This window comes from Lepidochelys kempii, chromosome 22 (assembly GCF_965140285.1).
Source record: "Lepidochelys kempii isolate rLepKem1 chromosome 22, rLepKem1.hap1, whole genome shotgun sequence".
Lineage (NCBI taxonomy): Eukaryota > Metazoa > Chordata > Testudines > Cheloniidae > Lepidochelys > Lepidochelys kempii.
In genome coordinates, this window is record NC_136401.1 from 10,027,464 (window position 1) to 10,054,776 (window position 27,313).

Below are 27,313 nucleotides of genomic sequence, written 5' to 3' on the forward strand. Positions count from 1 at the left end.
TGTTGGGGGTGTGTATGGGACGGGCTGGGCACTGGGCGGGGGGGTATATGGGAGGGACTGTTTGTTTTTGTGAGGCTTGGGCTGGGCAACAGGGTGTGGTTTGGGGGTGGAGGTGCTGGGGGTCAGCCCCAGGGTTTGAGTGAGGGTGGGAGTGGACAACAATGGGTGTTTTTGTGCCTGAGAGTGCTGCTAAGCTGGGCCACTAAGATGTGTAAAGAGAAGACCACCTATCATGATGACCAAAGTTGTCTAATTGTTTCCCCCATGTGTTTATATCCATCTTGTCTCATTCTTAAAGTGTAAGCCTCTTGGGACAGGGACTGTCTTTTTGATCTCTCTTTGTACAGCACCTAGTACTACAGTAATACACATTATAAACTGGTACCTGTTATTGGTGTATGAGTGCCTGGGCTGCTGCTGTTTTGAATACACAAGAGATGATCTCCCTTAGTTCATGAGGAAGAGAAATAAGACAAGTTTGCAAAAGAGTTTGACACACTGATTACTGAGCACTTTGGAAACTCTTACCCCTTTGTGGCTGCTAAATACCTAAAAATCTGGCACTATGGGATGTTTGGGGATTTGCTTGTTTTTGTTTGTTTTGCTGTCAGAGATGGGGTGTACTGTTCCCCCTATCACAAAGGGGCTGATTCAGATCTTACAACTGGTGTAAATCCATAAAATGTAAGAAGTTACACCAGTATAAAACTTGTATAAATGACATCAGAAAATAGGTCCATCATTTGGCAGTTGTTTTCTCTGAATTATGAGCCATTAATCCCTAGTTTTACTACTTGCACCAGAGTTACAATGAAACCTTGAAGTAAAATGCCTTCCACCTAGTTATCGAAGAAATGTAGCCATAAACCCCAGGGTCAGTCTAGTCATAAAGGTCAGCCTGATTTAATATTAAACAAATGCATTAATTCCTCCTCTCTGCCCCAGATATCTTCCAGCTCAATGCAAAATTAATGGGAGGCAAGTATTTTTATTAAATAAAAATTCCTGGAGTGCTGCAGTAAAGATTTACGTTCACAATCTTGCCACCTCTTCATTTGGTACTGATCTTTAAGCGTTAGGGGCCAGATTTTTTAAAGGTATTTAGGTGCCTTGTGGGGTTTTTGTAGGTGCTTTTGGAAATTCTTCTAGGCACTTACATACCTTTAAAATTCTGGTCCTTGGTACATATTTACTGCCGAAGAGCACTATTGCAGACAAGTCCTTGTATGGTTTCAGAGTAACAGCCATGTTAGTCTGTATTCGCAAACAGAAAAGGAGGACTTGTGGCACCTTAGAGACTAACCAATTTATTTGAGCATGAGCTTTCGTGAGCTACAGCTCACTTCATCGGATGCATACCATGGAAACTGCAGCAGACTTTATATACACACAGAGAATATGAAACAATACCTCCTCCCACCCCACTGTCCTGCTGGTAATAGCTTATCTAAAGTGATCATCAAGTTGGGCCATTTCCAGCACAAATCCAGGTTTTCTCACCCTCCACCCCCCCACACACAAATTCACTCTCCTGCTGGTGATAGCCCATCCAAAGTGACATAGCACTCATCTCTAGCACTGACCCAAAAACATGGGCCTATTGTGAATAGTGCACACAGTACCTTACACTGGACAGTCCTTATAGAAGCTGTGGTAATTATTTTGCCTTTCAGTACATACAGAGGTGAAGTGGGGGATGGGGATTTGTTCAATTTGAATTGCAAGCATGCAGGTTAAATAGCTACGCTTGGCAGGATTTGATTTTAAATTAAGTTACCAATAAAGGTCAGTGTCACCTCACATAGAAATCAACCCAAAAAACCATCAATAGTAGTCAGCAAGTACAGCCTAACCCACACCTAGTGCCTGTAGGGATCTTGTGTCACTGGCCCAATGGGCACACAGGGAGCCTTCTGCATCTCCACTGTCACAGTCCCCACTCACTCCCTGGTGAGAAGTGCAAGGGCTGTCCCCGGCAAGGAGTCGTTCAGCAGCAGAGTGACCTTCCCCATGGCTGGGGATTCTTTCTCCTCCTCGCAGCCCAGGCCAGGAGTCTCTGCTTCACTGGGTCAGGACCACAGCCTCACCTGTACATTGTTGCTGGGTGTTCGGGCCCCTTGACCAAGCAGGGGCAGCTCCTTGTAATTCTGCTGTCAGCGTTGCCCTAACCTCAACGCTAATCCTAACCCCTTCTTAATTTCCTACAACTGTGAAAATTAAAATGGTTAAGAATAAAAATAAATGTTTGAAAATAAAAATTAACATTAATGGTCAAAATTACAAAAAAAAAATTTAAAATCAAATTCTGCCAAGTTATAAATAGCCCAGGAAATGCCATTTTATGGACCATTGAGAGAATATTCCCTGGGTTGGATTTTATACGGTCTTGTTTTTTGTTTTTTTCAGTGTTGAAATTCAGCATTCTCTTGCCAGTGCCTCTTGACAATGGGACAGTTTAAGAATATATATGGTCAGCTATCTAATACTATAGTGGGATAAACTATGCCCTGGTTTACCAACATATTGGGGAGGTGGGGATGCGAAGGACTAGTGGAGTGGTCGCAGATGGCCCTTGGCTGCTCTGTGGAGTCAGCTTCAATTTAAATGAAAGAAAAGCATGTCTTTAGCCTTTATGCTTGCAAAGACAACTTTCAAAATGTGATGTGAGTGTAAATGGTACAATGGCTGTCTGAGTTTACATGGAGCCTGAAACAATAGCTCTGAGATCTCCATTGTGATATTTTAAATGGGTTAAACTGCTCATCAAAGAAGAGGAAATATATTATGAAGACCTACATTAGAGTTTCCCAAGGTATGTGGCATGTGGGTGGGGAGGTGCAAGCAAAGGACTATCTGAGGTGGGGTGCAACAGACATAAAAATTAAGATGGCAGGTTTGCAAGGGGAAGTGTGATTGGTTTCCTTTTCCTAAATGGAAGCTCCGCTTTCAAAAGTTTGGGACAGTGGTTTGTGCTATAGCCTGTTTCTAGGGTGATCATGTCAAATCTAACCCGCTAAATAGGCTGAGGTCAAGCCTACTTGGATAGGTCATCTCCAGTGAAAACTTGGGGCTCTGCAAGAAGTGGTTGTGTTGATTCCATAAAGTCCTTTCCCTCTGAATACTGCATCAATGCCCTAACAGGCTGCACTGGAATACTGTGCAACTGGAAGTGGTGTATTTTGGAAGAGCTATAAAACCAAGATCCTAACATTTCATAGCTACAGAAGATGCCATGGGTAATTTTTAATAAGAGAAGAAGTATTGGTTGAATTCCCAATTAACTACATTCCATCCACCTAAAGTTGCTCTTGGATTTTTTGAGCATGAGTTTGTTCCCCACATCCTGCCAAAAGCTGAGCTGTTAACACCTGTTGCGTTCCACCCAATAGGCAGGTGTGAATTAAGCTCATCAGTGTAATCTGGTTTGTTGATTAGATGAATGTTTTTATACATCCAGTCAAATAATAACACACCAAATATTAACTATTGCAGGTTCTCCAGCATTCAAAGGGGGTTGCCATGGCCATCATGAGAATGTCACATCTGAAATGGCCACCCCCACTAATGGAAACTCAGATAAATGTCATTAGGATCCTTCAAGTGGTCTGTAATGTTTGTAACTGGAGTACAGATGTCCCAGGACCCAGAAGACCCATAAAAGTGATGCTTTGGTCCAATATGCAGTGGCCAGCTGGTTTGGACTTCCACTAGTAGCCTGCGGGAAAGTCAAAGTCTAAACTGTTGCTAATGTTATGACCCTAAGGGCTTGCCTACATTACCCGCTGGATCGACGGGCAGCGATTGATCCAGTGGGGGTCGATTTATCGACTGCCGAGCGCTCTCCCGTTGACTCCGGTACTCCACCAGAGCGAGAGGCGCAGGAAGTAGATCTAATTATGTCGCAGGAAGTAGATCTAAGTATGTCGACTTCAGCTACGTTATTCATGTAGCTGAAGTTGCTTAACTTAGCTCAATCTCCACCCCGAGTGTAGACCAGGCCTAAGTCTGGACCAAGTGAGCCTGTGCAGAGGGGAATGCATTTCCGTGGTGTGTGAGGTGATTCCTTTTTATCCATTACCTACTTCAAGTGCTTTGAAGAAGGGTGCTGCAAATGTACATTGTTAATATTGTGACCACCCCAAAATCCATGCAGCCCTGCACTCCTGTTTATTAGACAGCGTCAACATTAGCATAGTCTCAAAAGAGTTTTCTCATATGTAGACTCTGTCATTTCCTCATGTCTTTAGAATGAATAACTCAGTGATGTTGCCAGATGCTTTTGCTGCTGCTCCCAATCAGAATATTTTTCATTATGTCTGCATAACTGAAAACAAATGGTGAGACTACACATGGGAAAGTGGCCTGAGAAAACTGGAGATCAAAGAAAGGTCTTGGCTCAATGGACTCTATATCCTGAGAGTTCCTGCTGCATTTCCTCTCTTTAGCTCCCTCCCACAAAACTGCATATTGTGGCTTGCACTGTCTTTATTTTTTAAAAAGTCTGAAGCAGTTTTGCTTTTTCCAAACAGCAGAGGGGGAGGGGGCGGAAATCCCTTGTTCCAACCTAAAGTGTTGCCTTTGGTTAGTGTTCATTATGTCCTTCAGTGTGGTCATTTGTCCAACAGCTGAAAAGGGCCATGGCTGGGCCTGGGAATGCTGGCAGGCTGAGTGGAAAAAAGAGTGCAAAGTCCTTGCACCTAGCTCCCTCAGTGGAAAGGACTGACATGAACTGCTTCACCCCTTGCCAATCACAGCTTCTAGCTGTGCTGTCTCGAGGGCTTGTCTACCCTTTACAATCCAAACCTAAAGGTCACTCAGTGTTGTTCACCTCAACAGCATACTGGTTTCAGAGAGATCTTTGTCCAAAGGCAGGACAAAGTGCCACTTCCATTACTCTGACAGATCTGAATGTCTGCTGTCTTTCCAGTACCTTGGAGAAAGGTGATCCATAATTATATTATCATGAGTGAGAATTTGGTCCCCTTGTCACAAGAGACCTCTTTGAGGATAACATGGCTTGTCACAGACCCAGTTTTGCCACAAGGTTCATCAGCTACAAGGTTTTTCTTTCCCATTAAGAAGCAAGATTATGGAAAGCAAGGAAATGATCTTACCTGGGTAGAACAGATGTTATTTTTCTACCAGCAGTGTTGACAGGAAGAAGGGAGGTCACACATTGCTGGGAGAAATTGTGGAAAGTCATAACTTATGTTGTTGGCTGGCTAAGAGCAACCTAACCAATACTCTTAGATGAAGCTGTCTTGGTTGTGTCTTAATGTGTGTAATGTGCCAAATAGTTCTGTTTCACACTCTTTGTCCCTCTTCTCCCTCTCAATAATTGTTACTGAGAATGAGATGATGGATATAACTGAATGACATGAGGGAAAAAACACTTAATTTGGAGATTCCTTCCCCATCACTTAATATAAGAGGACGGTGCAATCACTGTCAAGAATTAGTGCATACTGTTTACAAAATAAAAGTCAAACCATAACAAAGAAAACAGGCGAAAGAGAAAAAGAAAAGGAATGAGAGAGGGGAAGGGAAGAATGGGGGAAATGGGCTGCTACTCTATAATATTGCTATCGATTCATCTCAGAATCTCACAGCACTCCATAGACAAGAGATGGATGAGCAAGTATTAGCCCCATTTAGTAGAGGGAGATTGATTTTATAATTATCCATAGTATTGGAAGAAAGGAGAAATAACCCTTTGCTAGAGTCTACTTATGTGACCCCAGGCAGGTCACTTCACTTCTCTGTGCTTCAGTTTCACAGGTTTAAGACGGGACTCATGAACTGTTGGGGAACTTAATTTAATTAATATTTGTTCAAAGTGCCTTGAAATCCTTATATGGAAAGTGCTTTAGAAGTACAAAGTTCACTGAAACCTGAAGAGAACACCCCTACTAGGTAACCTACAGTCTTAAGAGACTGCTCCAAGTAATTTAATGTTCATTATAATCATTTATTTTTGTGTCAAAGGGGTAGTTGAAGGAACGTACATGACTGAGAAGCCAATTAGGTATACAAAATCTACATCGAGTTATACAAGTAAATGCTGCAAGGAGGAAGTAGCATAGGGCTATTAATAGTCTATTATTCCAATAGTAGGAGGAAAGCAAGCCAAGACTCAGTGAAATAAATCAATTTGTAAGCAGTTCGCAGGGAGTAATTCACAAGGGCCAGTTAACAGACAGAACTTGGTATCGCATCATTATAACTAAGCACTTAAGATGTTAGGGGAGAATATGTCCTATTTCCCTGGATGGCCAGAATTGTTTTATGTTGTTTTAGTTCAGGGCTGAGATGTATCCTGCTTTTATGTGGACTACAAAAACTACATAGGGATCCTAGAGTTTATCTACACATACATTATTTTTTTTAATTAAATAATGCAGGTTTGCACCCAGACACTGTTATTTCAATTTGGGCAGTTTACTGCATTTACTTTAATCTACATAAACCAAAACAAATAACTCTTTAATAGAAATAAGAGTGTGTACACACAAACTTGCATTGATTTTGCTACGTCAGCTGAAAAACACACCTTTAGTTCAATGTGTAATAGACAAGTCCCTAGATATCAAGGGTGAAAGCCTGACCCCATTGAAGTCAATGTGAGGGTTGCCATTGAATTCAATGGCACCAGGATTTCATCCCAGGCCTAGATAGTACAATGATGAGAGGTCTAGATATGTTCTAAGAAAAATAAACACATAAGGCGGGAGATCAGAATGTTTGTTTGGGGGTAGCTTGTTATTTAAACTGTTTCCAGTGTAAGTTAAAATATTTATATTGGTTTTGTTTTTTGTTTCTTTTTTAAACTAAATCTAAATTTTGCGCTGTTTGCCCTTTTTACTGGTCAACTGGCTTACTTGTATCATGTAGTGAACATTCTGTGTTCAAAAACTTCTGCTATTCCTAATTAGAGATATTATAAATATGGACAACATTTTTCAAAAGAAACCCAGATTTTTAAAAGTATCACACTTAAAGATGCAAACAGGCATCTAGTGGGATTTCAAAAGCACCTAGGTGCTTCACTCCCAAGGGATAAATCTTAAATACTTTTAAATATCTGGCCCATAAGAGCCTAAGTTTCAATGAGATTTGGCTCCTAATTCACTTTGGCCCTCTTAAAATTTGTTACACATATTCCTATGAGATTAAGAGGTACCCACAGACAGAACAATTATTGCACTAACCGAACCCATAGTCTTCTTTCGGTGATGACAGCATCCTACATGTCTCACCATCGATTGCAGATAACACAGTCCTTCCCAGAAACAACTATTTGCAGTACTGTATTTCTAGTGGTGGAGCCCCACCTCAATTAAGCAGAATTCAGGAGTGTGCTCACGGATAATGCCATAACATATTGCTGTTGCACAATATAATCAGGTACTACAAGTGATGAACAGGTGGGTTGTTAATAACAGACTCATCAGACTGGAAGCTGTGCCATGCCGTGTTGTTGGCAAATTGCAATCCTGCAGGCAGATTGCAGTCCTCACAGACACAGATTGATGGAAACTGTGTCTGCAGGGATAGTTCAATATTTTAAAGCACTACTATGAAGTCCTTAAGGTCCTGAAATGTGTCTTACCTTAAATACAATGGGCAATATTCTGCTCTCCTTTACTTAAGTGTGCATCTAGAATAACCCCGTTAACTTAAGTGGATTTGCAAAGAAATAAATTGAGAGTAATTTACAGCAGAATTCGACAATAAATGATCTAAGGGAACAGTTCATAAAAAGCTCATTGTCTAAAAATGATTTGTTCAAAATGTCCAGCAAATACTGAATATATTTGCCACCAGCTGGACTAATTGGGGATGATTCATAAACCCTTCCAAAATACAAAAAAAGAGTGTTCTGGGCACTAAAGGCCCATCAGGAGTGCTCCGGAAGAACGAGGCCTACACGCAGCAAAGTAGCAAGTTATTAGCTTTATTGAAGGTAAGTGACACACCCGCAATGGGGACTTCAAGCGTTGCTGTCACAGAGGCGGAGAGCCCAGCGCACCGGAGCAATGCTTGGGATGGAGTCCGACAAAGGGGTGGACAACAAGCAATAAAAAAGCACTACACATTAACATATCATGAATATACAATTAGGTGCTTTCCTGAGGGGTTTTCCTCTAACTGGCACAGGGCCCTGTGCGGCAGTTGACACCGGCCAAGGGCTGGTTACAGCCGGTTCTCTGTGTCCTACAATGACCGTCGGCACAAGAAAGCGTTCTTCCCTAGCTAGGCCGTCACCAAGTCTTCCGCAGTCCCTTACAAGTCAGAATAACTAATTGAAAGAAAAATTGGATGAATGTATTACCTCTACTAAGAAGACTGTGTCAATGCTGTTTAGTTATAAAAGACAATTGAAACGTTTGTAAGGGTGACAACGGAACGAAGGGACATTGAGTCCCTGATTCTGCAAACACATATTTTTACACAGGTGTTTGTTGTACGTGAGTAGTCTCTGGGACTACACACAGGTATAAAGTTAAGCACATGGGTAAATATATATAGAATAAAGGCCTAACATTTTGTTTCGCTCAGTTTCCTTAAACAACCAAACCCATCCCAACTAGAACTCAGGCCACTGAATAGAATTCTTCCAGTTTTTCAGGCTTATTTTTCTTCCCAATCACATGCAAACATGATGTCATGCTTGGAATAGATTAACTTTGACGGCTTTTATAGTCACATAAATGCTCCTGAAGCTATACTGGCATAAAGCATCTATGGAATCAAGTGACTAGTTGGGTTAATCACATGGATGTTCCTCAGAGAAAGTGAACTTCAAGCATGCACGCTCAGGCATTGTGATCTAGGAGGATAGTTTAAATGGGGGTTCTATTGGAACTATTCGTTTCTTTCAGTAGTGCTTTTTTTAGATTGTTCTCTCTGAATTTCCTTTAGGCTCCCAGGGCCAGGCTTGCAATTTGTGTGGCTCTAATCTGAGCCAAGCTCCCCAGCTGCCAAAGACAAAAGATTGTACAATCAACTGTTCAAGCATTCGCCAGGAGCAGCATAGGTGGAGAGTTACCTCAATCTTTGGTCTGATTACCAAGTGGTGTGTTTAGGCCAGCCAATGACTTATCTGTCAACAGGGCCCTTGAAGATTCAGGGCCCTGAGCAGTTCCTTTGAGTTTAAGGTCAACTTGTGACTTGTCTTACATTAAACAAGCGCTCAAGGCCAAAGTAATGTAATAGACATTTCTGTATTTGCTGTATACAAAGCTGGCTCTAGGTTCTGGGAATCCATGCATGCATTAGGACATCTGGGCACCATGAAGATGTCCATATCCTTCATAGCACAGCCATGTATGGGCTGAGGTACCTGGGCAGGTCAGGGATGCTTGTCACTAGGACATGTGGGTTTTAACAATTGAGGGAAGGACATCTATCTTTGGGGAAGACAGAAGAGTTTACACAACAAGAAGGAAAGTAGAGACGATTTAGGTAAATACAAAGGTGTTAGCTCCCAATGTTCATCTTTAAAGGTAGAGGGTGGGGTGGACCATCCAGTGTGCAAGGTCCTGAATGTGAGAGGGGAGGGGTCCCCCAAAAGCATGTCTCTCTGTACGGCTGCACACTTGGCACTTGCCTAAGGCTGGCCATGATTGCAGGGAGCCCACTGAATGCACTGAATAGTCATTTCACTGGAAATTCATTTCCAAGGCACTATAAGGTGCAGTTCAGAGGCAGGGGAACCAGATTCTGCCTTGACTTCATAGCTGCCAAGTTCTGAGCAGATCCTTTTGTGACAGTTCACACACATTACGCACGCTGCTGCTTCGCATTTCTGTGAATAATTCGCATATGACCATAATATTCAGTTTATAGTCAACACACCCTGTCACAAGCCGTGGCAGAAACATACAAATTGCCAGACTGGATAAACCCTGAGGTCCACCTAGTCCAATATCTGATCTGACAGTGGCCAGTACCAGATGCTTCAGAAGAAGGCGCAAGTACCCAACAGCAGCGGATATGGGATAATCTTCCCCCAAATCCAGTCTCATCCTGGTCTCCAGTAGTTAGAGATTTTGAAAGGGATACAAAATTTCAGACTTATAAACCAATCTCTAATTAGTGGAAACCAGGATGAAGTGGCACAGAAACAAAAAAAGCAACTGACGCTGGAGAAGGTGGGAGGGACGCTGGGGTGGGACAGTGAGTGTTGGGGTATGTCTAGGGGTGATGGTGGGAGTCTGGAACTGCTAGAGGCAGTCTGGGAGTGCTGGATAGTTGTCTGTGGAACGGCTGGGGATACCGCTCTGGGTAGCTGAGCGGGAAGCAGGGGATCTCAAAGCGATGTTAGGTCGGGGGCTGGAGTAGGGTTGCCACCTGTCCAGAGTTTCCCAGCATTGTCCCTTTTTGAGGTAGCTGTCCTGGGAAACCTGTAAGGGTGCTCAGTGCACACTGCCAGCTGTCCAGTTGCATGAGCCCAGAATGTTATTTGTACCTCAGCGGGGGTAGCCCTACTGTGGAAAGAGCTGTCTGGGGTGTAAAACTGGGGGTTGGGTGGACCTGGAGAGGTGGGAGGGAGCAGGGGGCTTGGGTAGCTGGCTCGCTGAAGGGAAGCTAGAGTTGCCTGGCACCACTGTCAGCCTCTCCATCTCTTCCCCCTGGCCCCAGCCACCTGCTCCCCCTCCTGGCACAACTGCTACCCCATGATGGAGGTGCAGTGACAGGGGAGACTGAGATGCCATGTGGTGGCCTGCAGAGCAGGTGCCACGCTGACTTCTGGTGGCCACCAGCAGCAATTGCAACCTATCCTTGGCACCCAGTTGGATGTGAGACTTTTCACCTGGACTGCATGAGTGTAATGTGTGGTGCCAGACACTTAACAACTCCAGACCTTATGTTCTGTGCAACACACATCACAGCCAATTTTTTTCCCTTACAGCACAATAGAAAATAAATAATTATGAGTTCAGGAAGTAATAATAATAAATTAAACCAAGAGACTGGTGAGGCAGCCCTAGTGGGATTGGGGCTACATAGTCAGATGGGGACTCAGTACAGCAGCAAGCAGCAGAAAGATCAGAGCAGCACCCACGAAGGAGGAGGAGGCGATGCACAGTATATCTGTGGCACTCCCTAAATTGAAATGACTTAAGGGACCGGGGGCAGGACATCTGTGAGTCATGTGACTCCAATTTGGCTGGCATTCAGTGACCACATTGCTGACTCCCTTAGCTCTGTGGTGGGGAGATTTGCAATGGGAGAGGTCAGCAGCAACATTTTGATGGATGTCCACTAGAACCTGGTCACCATGAGGTAACCTTTACACTGTTTTATTATTCCATGAAATTGATCTTGCATGGAAGAAGAGTAGAACAGGGCTTACTTTTCCAGCTCTTGTTAAATTTCTTCCTTGTTAGCTAATGGTCTGTGAAATGCGGGGGCAGGAAAAACCTGATAGCAGCTGCTGGTAACCAGAGATGTGCAGTTTAGATCTGAACTTCCCAAAAGTTCAAGGGTGTTTGATCTTGCATATTGGAAGTCAGTGGGCTTACTCTGCCTCTACATAGGTGTATCTGAGAGGAGACTTTGCCCTGTTGTATACATATATCAAAGCTGAAGGATGTGAAGTCAGTGCATATCAGAGATAATAGATAATTAATCAGTGGAATTCACTGCCACAAGATATTGCATCCCAGACCTTAACAAGGTACAGAAATCCCTGGACATTTATATGGAGAATGAAAACATCCACAGTTATATAATAGGATCAAATTATTATTATTATTAGAAGGGCTATTTAAACCTCATGCTTTGGGGCATAAGTCAACCATTAACTGATGGGGTTGGGAAGAAACTTCCCCTATGGGTAGTTATTTCATAATTGTCCATTATGAAGTTTCTTGTATCTTCCATTAAGTCAGTCGTTCTTGCCACTGTCATGGACGACATGCTGGATTAAATGGACCACTAGTCTGATCTGTTATGATAATTCCTATTTAAAATTCCTGGTGTATTTCATGAGTGCAAATGGGTTTGGTAGCCATGCCCCATAATGAGTACTTGTCCACATCACAAAAATAATGGTGACAAAACAAAGGCCTTCTATAGCCTTTTTTGGGGGGGTGGGGTGGAAGGAGGGAGACAAATTCTTACATATTATGAATTAATTTATTCTAATTCCCAAAATAACTGATAGTTCTTCTGTATAAACTCTCACCAAAACATTCATTTGGGACAAAATATCAACCCGGTGCGAGTTTCCCATTAACCTGAATTAGATGGTGGGATTTTCTTTGCTTAATCTTATAAAAGATGCTATGGTAAAAACGTATTTAATAATCCTATAAATATAGAAATCTATTTAAATTAACATCACCCACTTTAAGCCCCCTTTAATACAGGCTGAAGATAAACTCTAACAAACTTTCTCAGCCCTATAAAGCTTAATACAGACAGACTATGGTATTGCAAAGCTGAAAACTGTAGGAAAGTTCAAAGCTTAGCACTTATCTTGACAGAAATAAAGTTAAATGCTTACTACTGTATTTTTTAAACCCTGTAAATCTTAATACAGACTGTTACTGCACTTAGGATCAATTTATAATCACCCTGAAGTCTATGGCAAAACTTCTGTTGATTTCAACGGCCCACAGGTTTTGGCCAACAGCTTTTTTTTAAGCCCACTGTAGATATTATTTCACGTTAAGCACCGTATATAGAGTTTAAGTATGTAGCTAGAAATAAGGCTCAAAACTTTAAACTGCAAACCTTAATACAAACTGTAGCTAGAGAATAGATAGAAAGGAGGCTCAAGGTTTATGCTTTGGACTTAATGGCAAACACTCGAAATAGGCCCCATAGCAAGTATTGCCAGTGAGGACTGAAGGGCTTTAGCAGAGCTCTGTTCCTGGCCAAAGATTGTAACAGAGTTGCATTTACAGAGAAGTGTAGGTGTGTAAGGGGAGGAGGGATTGGAGTGTTTCCAGACGAAGACTGACCTGGGAGGAGGTGAGCAGGATTGGAACAGCACGTCTTGCACTTCAGAATGGATATGAATCTGCAAAGCTGCACAGGACCCAGTACAGGAAAATTCGAGTTGCTTGCAAATAAAGCAGGGCTATTGCTGACATGTGTCAGAGTTCTTTCCTTCTGGATTAGCTACGCCAAAGGCTCTGAATGGATGAGGGGCAACTCTGCTCAGCAGAGACACTGATATACATCACACAAAGCTAGGCAGATAAAATGGTACAAAGAATGGGTGAAAAGAAAAGCCAGCAATAAATATGAATTTGAAATGAGACAAGTTGAAGAGCAGCAGGTTCTCCAGGGCAGGATACCCCTATCCAATTTGCCTGATCACCACTGCTTTGCACATAGCCATTCGGTCTCTATTGTGTATCTGCTATGGTATGTTTCAGTTTTTTGTTCCTACAGAACATAATATACAAGAGGATGGACTAGCAGCAAGACAAGTGCTAGTGACTGGGGCATGGGCTGTCATGTCTAGTGGTTAGAGCAGGCATCAGTAGTCAGGAATTGGAGCCCAGGGTCAAAGCTAGAGTCTCAGGGCATGTCTACACTGCAATGTAAGCCCCGAGTTAGCACTTGAGTTGGCAGACCCTGGGTTTGTTAACCGAGGGCTTGAGCATCTACACACATATGTAACCCCAGGTTAGGAATTGTTGAACCCTGGGTCCTAACCTGGGGCTCCAGCATCTACATGGCATTATGTGGGGCCCAGTACAACCACCTGCATCCCAGTCTTCCTAGTGCCCTCCCAAAAAGAGGCTGCTATAGCCCTTTGTTCCTAGTGCAGCGTGGGGGAAACTTGGCTGTCCAGAGAACTAAGAAAGTCAGCCCATGCGATAGTGGGATACTTTTGGTGGACTCCCAGAGCACGAGTCCAGTAGAGGTCAGATGCCAGAGCCCAGGGTATGTCCACATTGCAATCAAACATCTGTGGCTGGCCTGGGTCAGCTGACGTGGGCACATGGGGCTATGGGGCTCTCCCCGCTTATGAGGTCCCAGAGCTATACCACAATTTTACTGCCCCACACCCTGAGCCCAAGTCATCTGACCCGGGCCAGCTGGGGTATTTAATTGCAGCATCACTCCTGGGGGCCAGACAGCCCCACATGGCCCCCAGAGCAGAGCTGCGTGACATCCGGCACAATCTTACTTTACAGTACCAATCTGACTGCATTGCTGGATCTAAGTACAAAACAGTTATGGATGAGAGAATCCTCAGAACCCAGAGGGTCAGATACATGAGACAGAGCCTTTGCTCCTCTTATTCAGTAGCCCCCCCAGCATGCTCGCCCTTCCTTAAAGACAATGTGGTAAATTGCTCTCTGTGCACTGAATCCACAGTCAACGATCTTACAGGCTTAACAGGTGCCCAATGTACAGGTGTCACGCACAATGGCATTATCGAGTAACAAAAGACCGTCTTAGGACAGGGTAACACTGTACAAGGAGATCATTATGATAAAAGGAGACTCGGCTATGATGGGAGAGGGGAAGGATCTGTGTACGTTCTGTAAATATGCCACATGCACACCAGTCTCTGAAGACAGATGCTGAACTAAAAATAAACCAAGGAATCTGCAAGCAGCTTCTTCCTACTCTCCCTTCACACGGCCCTCTTCCTATGTCTTCCAGCCCATCAGGAATCAGACAGAGCCCTTGCTGTCTGGCAATCTGGTCTGGAATTAGCTTGGTTTGCAGCGTACATTTTTGTCCCCCACCGTCGCCCTTTGCAGCCACCCAATCCAATGCTAAGCAAAATGTCACATCTAAAAATTAAGGATGTCTCTGTCTGACTGAATCACTCTTTATCATTGCATCAGGCAGATTTAGGACTTAGATTTCCAGCAAACGTTTATTAGGTTGTGTATCAACCTGGGATGGCTAATCCTTTTTATCAGCAAATTATTACGTGTCATGGAATCTATTACACATATAAGCTCAGTGAAGAGGAGCTTTTATCTCATTTATTCTAAGGGACTTTTTATCTTTTCATTATCGTGTTTTGTTAACTTAGTCCCTCTGACAGATGCAAGATTAACAGCTCCAGAGAATGAAACTTCACTTGTATCCACAGAACACCTACCGCTTGAGCAGCAGAAGGGATCATGAGGAAGGAGGACATTCAGTCGCCATGGGCCCTTCAGCCCTCGGCTTTTTTCTGAGACGGCTAACAAGGCTGCAAACAGTGCTAGCTATAGTGGTGGTTTTTACGAAGTGGTTACCTAGACTGAAACCCAGCAAACTCATTGCATATAAGCTACCACATGGCCATCAGAAAGAGGACATCTTTCCGTCACTGTTCAGCTGAATTCAAATGGACAACCTAGAGGTGAAAGGATCCACATTATATTACCAAGACCAGGCTGCAAGGGTGCAGGAGAAATACCTGGTCTCTGACACATAAAGGTTTATACGTAATACCAACTCAGTTTCCCATTCTCTCTCTTTTTGTTTTACAGATATTGAGGGGAAAGACTGCAAGAGTAGACTTAGGGAGGAAGGATGATCCAGCAGTTAGACAGCTAGCCCTGACTGAGGGGGAGAGAGAGGTTCAATTCCTGCTTTGCTCCAGCCTTTCTGTGGATGTCAATGAAGGGTTAAAAGAACAATTATTTTGATGCAAGGATGGTTCTCTCTTTAAATTAGTTTCTCCGTTTATGTATTACACCTTGGTTTATTGCACAGGAAATGTGTTTGTTTCTGAGCTCTCCAGCTGTCATGGGACCTGCCGTTATTGCAATTTACCTCTAAGTACATGGTAAATCTGTTTCCCAAACTGCTTTATGTACTTGTATCAGATACGGAGGCCTTTCATTTGTATGATCCCTTTGCCTGTTTGGCTCACGGCAATTTGTTTGGTGAACACTGGGGTCTGATTCTCCTGACACCCTTACACTAGGGTAAATCCAGAGTCCTGTGGCTGAAGTAAATGGAGTTGACATATGTTGTTGTTTGGAGGAGAATCAGGTTCACTGATTCCTTTAAAAATACTGTCAGAGATTCCACCGCACTTTTCACAGCTGATGAGAGTGCTGGACCCAGTGGCTTGACCCATTTCTAGCCTAAGTTATTACGTTCTGGCCTATGTTAATTTCCACTATATTTATAATTCATTAGTTCTCCTTTATGGCACTATAATCATCTCACACCACACTCTACTAGAAGGTGCCTGTCTCCTTTCAGGTCAGCAGAACTGGACTGGATGGACGTTTCACAAGATCGGGATAGCTTACAGCGGAAGCTGGCAACTTCTAGAAATAGGCTAGCAAAACAGTTATGTAATGAGATAACTTGCAGCATCAGGTTAAAAAACAGAGTGTGTGTGATTCAGAACAGGGTATGCAAAGCCTATGAGATGGCTATCACCCCCATGAGAAATTGGAGCTGAGACCACCGCGTCTTTCTGTCTCTGTTGGGTCAGAAATCAGGTAGGAATGGCCTTTCTTCCTGAAGTAGCTACTTCTACTTCTGACCTCTGCAGAGTCGCTGCAGAAATGAAAAACAATTGAGGGGAAACACTAACATTTTTTCCTGTTGAAGCCCAGATAATGTTCTTTTATCTAAAAGTAGACGGCCCCCATTACAGTGGTATCTAAATACGTCACAATCTTTCATGTATTTCTCCTCACAACACTCTTGGGAGACCGGGAAAAACTACTATCCCCATTTTACAGATGAGGAACTGAGACTCAGATACTTTAAGGGGGGGACTTAGGCTGAGCACTGCAGTGCCTAACTTTTAGGTGTCCTGCCAGCAAGTGGAATTCACAACCAAGTTTGTTAGTCTCTAAGGTGCCACAAGTACTCCTTTTCTTTTTACATCCAAGTTGGGCACCCAGGTTCCCCACACAATAGCCGCCTAAGCTAGCCAGGAGGCAATGGTACCAGTGGAGGGGAGGGGTGTTGGCCTAAGCCCCACTCATCAAAGGGAGTAAGGATACATCTATACTTCAAAAACCCAGTGGCAGAGAGTCCCAGAGCCCAGGTCAACTCACTCAGGCTAAAAATAGCAGCATAGACATTCCTGCTTGAGCTGGAGTCCAGGCTCTGAAACCTGGTGAAGGGGGTGAGGTCTCCAGCCCGAGTGAGAACATCTGCAGACAGAGGTGCTGGAACAATTTTTATAGTGGGGGTGCTAAAGGCAGAAACCATGTATTTGGGTTATTACTACTTCAGGCCGGGGGCGTGGCAGCACCCCTAGTTCCAGCACCTATGTCTGCACAGCTGGTTTTTTGCACGGTCAACAAACCCTTTGGCACCCAAGTCTGGGCCAGAGGGAGGTGCCTCCCTCCACTCAGGATTCACAGCTCTGGACCCTCTCTTGGAAGTATGCACCGCAGCGAAGTCAGTGCTTTCTCAAGAAAAAGCAAGGTGCTCTCCCCCTCACCATGCAACGGGCTAGTGCGCTCACCCAGGACAGTCAAGATCCGGGTTTGAATCCCTACTCTGCCTAACACAGAGCAGGGCTCGAACCCAGGCCCCCTACCTCCAAGGAGAGTGTCTTAACTGCTGGGGTATTCTGGAGTAGATCTCTTTCACTCTCCTGTTGAAGCTGTTCCACTTCATAGAAATAAATATACATTGGGCCAGAGAGTGACTCTAGAACCCAGGGGTCAGCGTACCCACTGAGGATGTGTGAGTGCCATTCCCTACTCTGATTATAGTTAATGTATACAAAATGGAACAGCTTCAATGGGACAGACTGCGAGAAACCCACCCAAGAATATCCCAAAGCCCAGTGATCTGGGTTTAAATTCCTATTCCCCAGCAGGCTGAGTGGGGATTTGAGCCAGCACTGCCATATCCAGGGTGAGTGCTCAAACCACTACGATATAGGCCATAAGGGAACTATCCCTTTCCCTGGCTGTGTTTTGTGCAGGGCCCAGCCTGGTAGACATTTGTCTAAGGAAACCTCTGAGCCAGTTGACCGGATCAGACCCCGCAGGTGAGGACAGGCAGGGATTGTGAAGCCTGATGGGGCTTAGGCATGAGTTAGGCATTGAGCTTTCTCAGTGGTGTCAGGACTGGCCATATGCACAGCTGCCTCACCAGCAGAAATGTACACACTTCAGGGACTTTACCAGGAGAAATTTGGGCAACTACAGAGTTAGGCGGTAGCTGAGCAGGGGTTTTGTGAATGCCACTGGCACCTAAATGTTGGACTTAAGTGTCTGTGTCCCTGCACCCTAAGTGATTTTACTAAGGCCATGCAGGAAGGCCCTGTGGGAGAACAGGGGCATGAAGCCTGGCCTCTCAAGCCTTCAGCTAGTGCCCTAACCACTGGACCCCCTTCTTGTCCATCTAAAGCTCTGGAAGGTGTTCTGAGTGGGTTCTAGTTTCTCTGAGATGGTCCATCAGCCCCTATTTACAATCATCCAAGTGGTTTCATTCCTGCTTGAGCTCTGGAACTTTTAAAAATTTTTTTTGCCAAGAGGATCTAAAATAAACCTCTACTGCTATTACTTGCGGTTTGCAGGTCGCTGGCAGAATCTGGTGGTTCAAGTACTTTGACAAATTCTAGTTTGGTGAGCATCATCGAGGGACTGATTAAGATCAGTGGCTGGGCCTATCAAAGAGAAGAAATCCCATCAGAGTGAGATCTTCACAGTTCACTGCACAGTAAGAATCAAAGCATTTCCTGGTTTGTCTGAGGATTTTATGGGTTTTTTGTAACATCGTTGTATTGATTTTCTTTCAAATGCAAAAAGAAAAAGAAAGAAAAAAGGAAAAAATACAGATACAGCGGAAAGAATTAAGAAGAGCAGCAGGCTACAGAGGCTGGAAGTAGGTCAGATGCATCACAGAATTTAAAAAAATAATTATGACTAACAGAGATTAAGGAAGGCAAGAACAAATAGCATCAAAGGGATCCAATTTCTCTAGTCACTTAAACAAGAGACTTTCAAATTGAGCGGGGTCACCACACCCATCCACCAATCTGCAGCAAATGGAGAGAGGTGGATCTCCCCTGTTGCAGAATTATTCTTTATCCTGCCTTTGCTATACTAGTAACATGACCACCCTTGTAGAAACCTTCCTGCCATCCCCTGTGATTGTCGCCACTGCTGAGGAAGAGTCAATGCCCCAGAAACATTTTTTTTCTATTTGAGTTGTTCCTGTTATATGGTATATTCCCAATTCTTTTAAATAATAACAAATTCCTGGTTAGATTGCAAGTAGGGATTGAACCCTCAGCCTCTGAAGCCTGCAACACTAGCCCTTGACCTAAAAGATTAACTTCATTAGCAGAGAGCAAAAGCAGGAGGCTATCCTCTTTATCACAGAAGGGACCGTGCACATATTTTACTGATGAATTACAATCATGATTACTATTTTTTACATTGCAGCCAACCTGGAGGTTGCAATTTAAGGGTCACTGCCCCATTGTGCTAGGCCAGTGGTTCTCAAACTTTTTTAGTGGTGACCCCTTTCACCTAGAGAGCCTCTGAATACGACCCCGCCTTATAAACTAAAAACACTTTTTATATATTTAATGCCATTATAAATGCTGGAGGCAAAGCAGGGTTTGGGATGGAGCCTGACAGCTCGCAACCCCCCATATAAGAACCTTGTGACCCCCTGAGAGGTCCTGACCCCCAGTTTGAGAACCCCTATGCTAGGCACTGTAAACACACAATAAAAAGATGGCCATACCCATTTTTATATATAAATAGAAAATTTTACACTTATACAGTGCCCTTCCTTTACATTGGCAGGTGGCTGCGATTATCCACATTTATTACCCCATTATTTTCCTCTAGTATGAGGTTAATGTTAATGAGGGATGGGGAGGTTAAAAGAACTGATTTTCTTTTGCTGAAAGGATATAAAATCCTAGTGTTGTTACAGTTCTCAGAGAAAACCAGGTCCTAAGTGACACGTCCAGTGAGTGAGTCTGAATAGATCATAATATAGGCCTCAATAACCCACTCTAGCCACGGGATAACACTGCTAGCCATATATCCTGTACATCTCCATGAGACTTAATATGGCCAGACAAAGGCCCTATTGGTAGCTGCAGGAAATTCTGTTAATCTGCAAGAGTTCTATCTCCTAACAAGAGAGGCACTTTTCACCCACAGAGTATATATTTAAGTGCTGTAACAATTTTCCTATTACCTGCAGGTTTGGACCATTGCCGCACAATACAGCTATACTCCTTTGTTGTGGCAGCATAGCTGCATTCCCCACAACTTCACAACCAGCTGAGCAATGCCAATATGTTTCCTCCATTAGTCTGGGTCCCGCAATCCTCCTTTAGCCAGCAATTGGAATCTCTGAATCCTTTGGCAGAACGCTGCTGTATCAAGTGTTTCTTAACATGAGCAAGCTGTCTGATAAACTGAAACAAGATGTGGATGTCTCTTAACAGTGGGTTAAGTGCTGGTTGAGTGGCCATCTAAATGACTGGGCTCTGGTGCCAGAGGCAGCAGAATGGTCTGCAGCCCTATGCCAAGCCCCCACAGAAGTGCTGACTGGGGCAGTTGGTGAGGCGTGTAGCAGGCGTGGCACATTGAAAACCTTTAATTAACAACACATGTTGTGCCACTCATTTGTTTTATGTTCAGGAGGGATTCGTATATGAAGCATGTTAAAGCCTTCAAGCAGTGGTTGCCCTTGCAGTTAAAGTTACTGCTGCTGGGTTCCCGGCCTTTTGATCCTAGGAGGCAAGATTCCTTTCCGCAGCCTTTGCAGTGACGGATCTAGGGCAGTACAAGCCCAGATGAGTGTGAGTGCTTTTGCTTTGGGCTTTCTGCAGCTCCTGCTGTGCTGGTGACATTCCCTAGAGGTCCAAGCATTGACAGTCCTCTTTCTACTCTCCCAGGCTCAAGGCTGTGCTTTAAGCTAATGTGGACAGGTGTGTCATATTAGATCAGACCCGAGGTCCCCCTAGTCCAGTGTCCTGTCTCTCATTGGCCAACACCAAAGGCATCAGCAGAAAATGTAAGAAGTCTGCAGTGGGTAGATGTGATTTAATCTGCATCCAACATTAGGTCGCATCCTTATATGTAATCGAGATTGGCTTAAAACCTGAAGCATAAGGTTTACTATCCCTGCCAGAAGTTTTATTATTAATTGTAACAACTCTGGAGATTATTTATATCCACACAAATGTCCAATCCCTTTTCAAATCTTGGAGGCAGATCTTCAGTGGGTGACAATCAGCACAGTGCCTTTGGAGTCAATGGAGCGATGTCAGTTTACCCCCATTGAGGATTTGTCCCGGGGTTTAGATATTACTGCAAGTTGCTGAGTGTTTGGTACACAACTACCTGGAAAACCTCCAGATCTGCAGCCATCTACAGAAGTGGTCCAGTGCCCTGCAGTATCATTGGAGAGACATTGCAAATTCTAGTATTTTGGACAGTTACTGTAGAATACTCCAGTAGTGTTTGGTCAGGGTAGTTGCTTGGTATTTGATGTTAGGTGTGCATATGGGATTGGAAGGGTAGGAGGTAAGAGGGCAGGTAGGGAGAGGGAATGTGCAGCCACTCCCCATCAACTCTACACTACAGCAATAATCTTTTCATTAAATAGTGACAAGAAACAGGGCAAAATTAGTGTTTAGGATTCAATTCCTGGCTCTGCCACTGACATATTGCATGATCTTGGGCACATCACTTTCCCCGCTATGTGTCTCAGTTTCCCTGTTTGCAAAATAAGGCTAATGATACTGACCTACCACAAGGGGTGTTGTAAGGCTTAATTAACGTCTATGACCAACTCTGAGATGCTCGCATGAAAACTACTGTGTGAATGGAGAGTCTTGAGATTATTATTGTTCTACCTTGAAACTGTCAAACTTTTAAAATCTGCATGGCTGCCTTAAGCAGCATATGCAGATGAAAGATCTGCAAAAGAACAAATTATCTTTCTGTATCTTGGTCTTGGAATAAAATGTCATAATTGCAGGGGGAAACCAGGGAACTATTACTGCTATAGAGAGGTATAAAGGGCTTGGAAAGAAACTAATGCAGCACTAGAAAGAGGGGAGATAAGAGACAGCCATTCATACAAACCAATAATGGAAAATCTAAGTACCACCAAAATGATCCCCTAAATGAGACCATTAAAAAGAAATTCTAATAATAAACATTTCACATCAAGGGGCCTTCCCTTTACAGTAGTATGACAAGGGCAGTCATCTGCCTAACAGCAGAACTCCCCTAGGTCTAATAAATGAATAAGACTTTACAAGTCACATTGGTGCTTTTCATCTGAAGATCTCAAAGCTCTTTGCAGGCCTCAGTTTAAACCTCATGGCATCCCCTGTGAGGTTGGCGAATGTTACTACACCCATTTTAGAACAGCAATAGATGGGGGGCACAGAAGGGCTAAGTGCTATACAGAGTATAGACCCTGAGTTTCTAGGCTCCCAGTCCCATGGCAAAAGCAGAGGGGTGGTTAAAGGAGTTAAAGGGGTACCCTTCTCTCCTAACATTGCCCTGTGGTTGAGCATGGTTGATTATACTGGCTACATGTACTGGAATACCTGGGCACAGCAGGATGTATTAAAGGCCAGGATGCACTGCCAACCTTCACATCATTCTTGATTCCTCTTGGTTTATGTTACACTCAAAGGAAACTTTATAATAATATTATTTGCAGGAACTGGGGTTCTCTAGCACCCTCTCTATCCATTTTCTCCATCCTACTCTACCCAGACAACTTCAAGTTGCCACATCCTAGATGCCTCAACCAAGATCAAAGACCCATAATGCTAAGCATATAACAAGAGACCACTTCTGTCCGAAAGAGTTTACAAGCTGAGTAGACAAGGCAGACAAAGGGTAGGAGGGAAAACAGAGGCACGGGGAGGTGAAATGACGTTCCCAAGGTTACACAGCAGGTGAGTTGCAGAATCAGGAACAGACCCCAGTTCTCCTAAGCTCCAGTCTAGCTTCCCACCCACTGAAGCTGTTCCAAGATTTCAGCTCCTCCTCTTCTCCCATTCCCTTGCAGCTGCTGAGCAAAACACCTCCATGGTATTCCCAGCCACCCAGTAGCCCAGGGCATGAGAGAGAACTGCTGGGGCCAAACTCTGTCTTGCCCCATGGCATTACCTCTAAAATCCAGGCTGATGACTTTTATTTTGTTGTTCCTGGTAATAAAGAAATAGGAATGTTTTTCAACAACTGGAACTCAAAAAAAAAAAAAAAAAAAAGATTTCCATAAAGACTATGATGGTTCCAAAGCCACATGACACAGAAAAGATTAAATTGCACAATTCCCAATGGAATTATTCGGATTCATGTCGCTTTCGGGCCCCAAGAAACCACAATGTTTTGTGTCTCTGGTGTTGGCCCAATTTGAGATATCTTGACAGAGCCTGAATTTCAGAGGTAGAGGCTAAGTATCTTCTGGAAATCATTTATTTTTAAGATGCCTCAAATTGGGCACCCAAAATGGTTAGTCTCTTTTGAAACACTTGGCCAACTGATCCTGAAACTTCATGCTCTGAACTTGCAAACTGTGGCCTGATCTACACTGAAGAGTTAGGTGGACATAGCTATGGTACACAGGGGTGTGAAAAATTCACATCTTTGAATGCTGTAGCTATGCTGACCTAACCCCCGGTGTAGATGCAGCTAAGTCAACAGAAAAATGCTTCTGTCAACCTGCTTACCGTTCCTTGGGGAGGTGGCATTACTACAGCAACAGAAAGACCCCTTCTGTCGCTGCAGGACGTGTCTACACTCCAGTGCTACAGCGGCCTACTGTGCCCTAGATGTACTGCTGTAACACCTGTAGACGTGGCCTAAATAGTGTCAGTATGGATCAGATCATGGATGGGAAATTTCTAAGGCCTGGTCTACACCTAAAAATTAGACAGACATAGCTACATCACTGAAGTCTGTGAAAAAATGTTGTGCCCTGTGTGCTGCGGTTAGTTTGACCTAATCTCACCGTACAGCTGCAGGACGATAGTTGGGCTGCTGTAGTATAGACATGCTGCAGAAAGTCGTACTGGGGATACAAGAGATGGCATTTTACTCTTTACAGCAGGGGGAGTAAATTATTTTTTGTCAAGGTCCAAATTTCTTGGTCAAGGTTAAGTTAAGGTCCAGACTCCAGAGAAAATAATAATTTTAATAATAAGTTAATAATAAGTTTAAGTTAATAAATACATTTCAGGCTCCCTTCAGAAGCATCTGGTGGTGCGGATTTGGCCTGCAGTCTGCTTTTTGACTACTGCTGCTCTACAGTAATATTGAACCCTGCAAGATGCGAGAGGACACTGTGCTCCTGGAGATGCTTTCTTTAGGATGATGTAATAAAAAGGCCCTGCCTATGGAAGATCTTTTTCTCAAGAGTAAGGATGGTTGCCCAGGGATCCTGGCTCATTTCCAGTTGAGTTACTTTCGTTTTCATAGAATCATAGGCCTGGAAGGGACCTTGAGAGGTCATCTAGTCCAGTCCCCTGCACTCATGGCAGGACTAAGTATTATCTACACCATCCCTGACAGGTGTTTGTCTAACCTGCTCTTAAAAACCTCCAGTGATGGAGATTCCACAACCTCTCTTGGCATCCCCCCTGCAGTTTTAATCCAGAATTTAGGATGCTTCTGCCATTGGTGTTGTCACTGTGCAAACTGCTGTTAAATACCTGATGCATTTTGATGCTGGGAAAATTAATCCTTATACAGATGCCTTACTTACCCCAGTGAGCCACTGGGAAGGTTAATTAACTGTTGTTTATTAAGTGCTTTGTGACTCTTGGATTAAAGATGCTACATATGTGCAAAGTAGTATTATTAGTTCCTAACAGAAACACTCCCAGCCAGCTGCCTTGCGAGGGTGGAGATGTTGTCATTTCATTACAGGAACATCATATGCGGGGTGCGTGGTCTAACTGGATCACTAACATATTTCAGGCTGCAAGCTGAGTGTAAGTACGTACACTGTGTGTGTTATGTATGTTTTATTAGCCAGATTTTGTCCATGTAATTCCACTGACTTCAGCTGGAACAGGAAAGTCTTAGACATAATAAAATGCAACTAGAGCCTGATTCTACAAGGCAGATGATCCTTTAATTCCTATAAAGTAAATGGGAGTTGGTGGCTCTGAGGCCCAGATTCTCACAGGCATTTAGGTACCTAATACCTATTGATTGCAGTAGGAGTTAGGCACCTAAATACCACTGAGGATCTGGGCCTGAGGGCTCAGCACCTTGCAGGATTGAGCACACTGGGCCTGATCCAAAGCCCATTGAAGTCAACAGGAAGATAACTATTGTCTTCAGGGAGGTTTGGATCAGGGCCCTTCTGCCCATGTGCAGCATTTGTGTTTCCATCGCCTTCACTACCAAGCAGTATTCTTGCACCGGCCCCAGCCCAAGCCTTGCCCATGTTAATGGGCATTACAGCCCTGCAATGTTTCCATTTTGAGGCTTGGCTCCCCCGGCACTGGTTTTTGTCCTGGTACCTAGGAGGTCTGATATTTTTTTCGACCCAGACATTTTGTCAAGTCACAAAATGTAGTAATTTTATACATCACAATGTGACATATTACAGTATTCCTGAGTTTGTTTTCTAAACATCTTATAGCTCCATCTGCAGCCAATGCGTCTTCTCTCTTTCTCTCTGATTTTTTTTAGGAGGATGTTATTTTGGAGTCTCTTCTTCCTCCTCTCATCCCTTTGTTTTCTTCTCCTAAGAATCAGCAAGGTGCCCCATTCAGAGGTTTGGTGCTCTGTGATCACTCTCTCTGGCCTCGCTCCTGCTTAGTCTTCATCAACAACATCCAGCAGCCCCACTGTGGACTTTACCCATGGGCTATGGGAATCTCTCAGAGAGGAAGAACAAACTCAGCCTGTCCACTGATGCAAAATTCTGCTGGCAATCCATTAAAACATGATCAGGGATGTAACAGGCTCTCTTCTCCGACCTGTGGACCACCACAGAATGGATGCTTCAGAGTTTATAAGCACCACTGTGTTATTTATTGGGTCCCCTCCAACAGTTCACCAGTACAGCCTTTTGCAGTAATATACAATTGGAAGCAATCTTCCCCTTTAGCCCACTCTCCAGGGAAGAAAAGAGCAAGATCTCACCATCCTCAGATCCTGTATCCCCTTGACCCTTGCCAGTCTCCCCCCTTGCACTTCCTTCCTGTCCGTTAACTGTTCCCAGCTGACAGGTTGATTGCTTTCATTCATTAGCTCATCAGCCTCCTGCCTAATTAAGCTATTGGGCACCCATCTCCCCCAATCAAATCCATACCTTAGTGACCACAGTGCTGGGTCAGCGCTAGGCTACCTGGCTCATAAGTAGTGACTCACTCACCACTGGATACAGCACTTTAGGGCTGGGACCATCTTTTGTTCTGTGTTTGGATGGTGCCAACACAATGGAATCATGCTCCATGACTGGGTCTCCAAGATGCTACCACAACACAAATAAACCAATTATGATAATACCTCAAACTTCCTTCAGCAAATAGGATGAGACTCTGTAAAGCAGTGAGTTTATACCCTGACAATGCATCTTGGGAACTATCAGTTGTCATCAGCAAAGGGAACGGGCATTTACTCACAGCTTCAAAAACGTGATTGGGTGGAGGAGTTAAGGCAAGTCAGATTCAGAAGTCCATACAACCTGAAGAGGTCTGCAGGACGAGACTTTGCTGATGCTCTGGCAGAGGGAGAAGATTTGTTTCTTTGCCTCTGTCACTGTCACAGCCTAGGAATGTAAAAATATCCAGTGCTGCAATAAATCTGATTCAGGAGCAAGGCTTCCACCATGAATGCTCCAACTACCTCACTCGCCTCTTCATCAGCCTTTGATCTTCTGTCACCCCCGGTAACCTGGTAGGATGAGACCCGGTGTGTGTGTGTGTGTGGCTAGGTACCAATCTTTGTGGATAAAAGATTGTTAGATGCTTCTGCTAAACCATTCTGGGCAGAATGTTTCAACGCCTAATCCCTCTAGGGCACCTGGAATCCAATCAGATACAGCAGGGAGGACTTCTGTTCTCACAGGGGCAAGGAACGGCTTGACTGATGGAGGGGATATTATCGTAGCAAAGAGCTGTGTTTCACACTTCCAGCCCCACACCAAAGACTATTATTCATATTATGACGGTGCCTAGAGACCTAACCAAGACTGTAGCTCCATTGTGCTAGGAACTGTACAAAAGCATGTGACAATCCTTGTCCTGAAAAGCTTACAGTCTAAATAGACAAAATGGAGTGTCATTATTCCTATTTTACAGATAGGGAATTGAGACACGACGTGATTAAGTGACTTGCCCAAGGTCTCAGAGAAAGCTTGTGGCAGAGCTAGGAATTAAACCCAGATCTCCTGA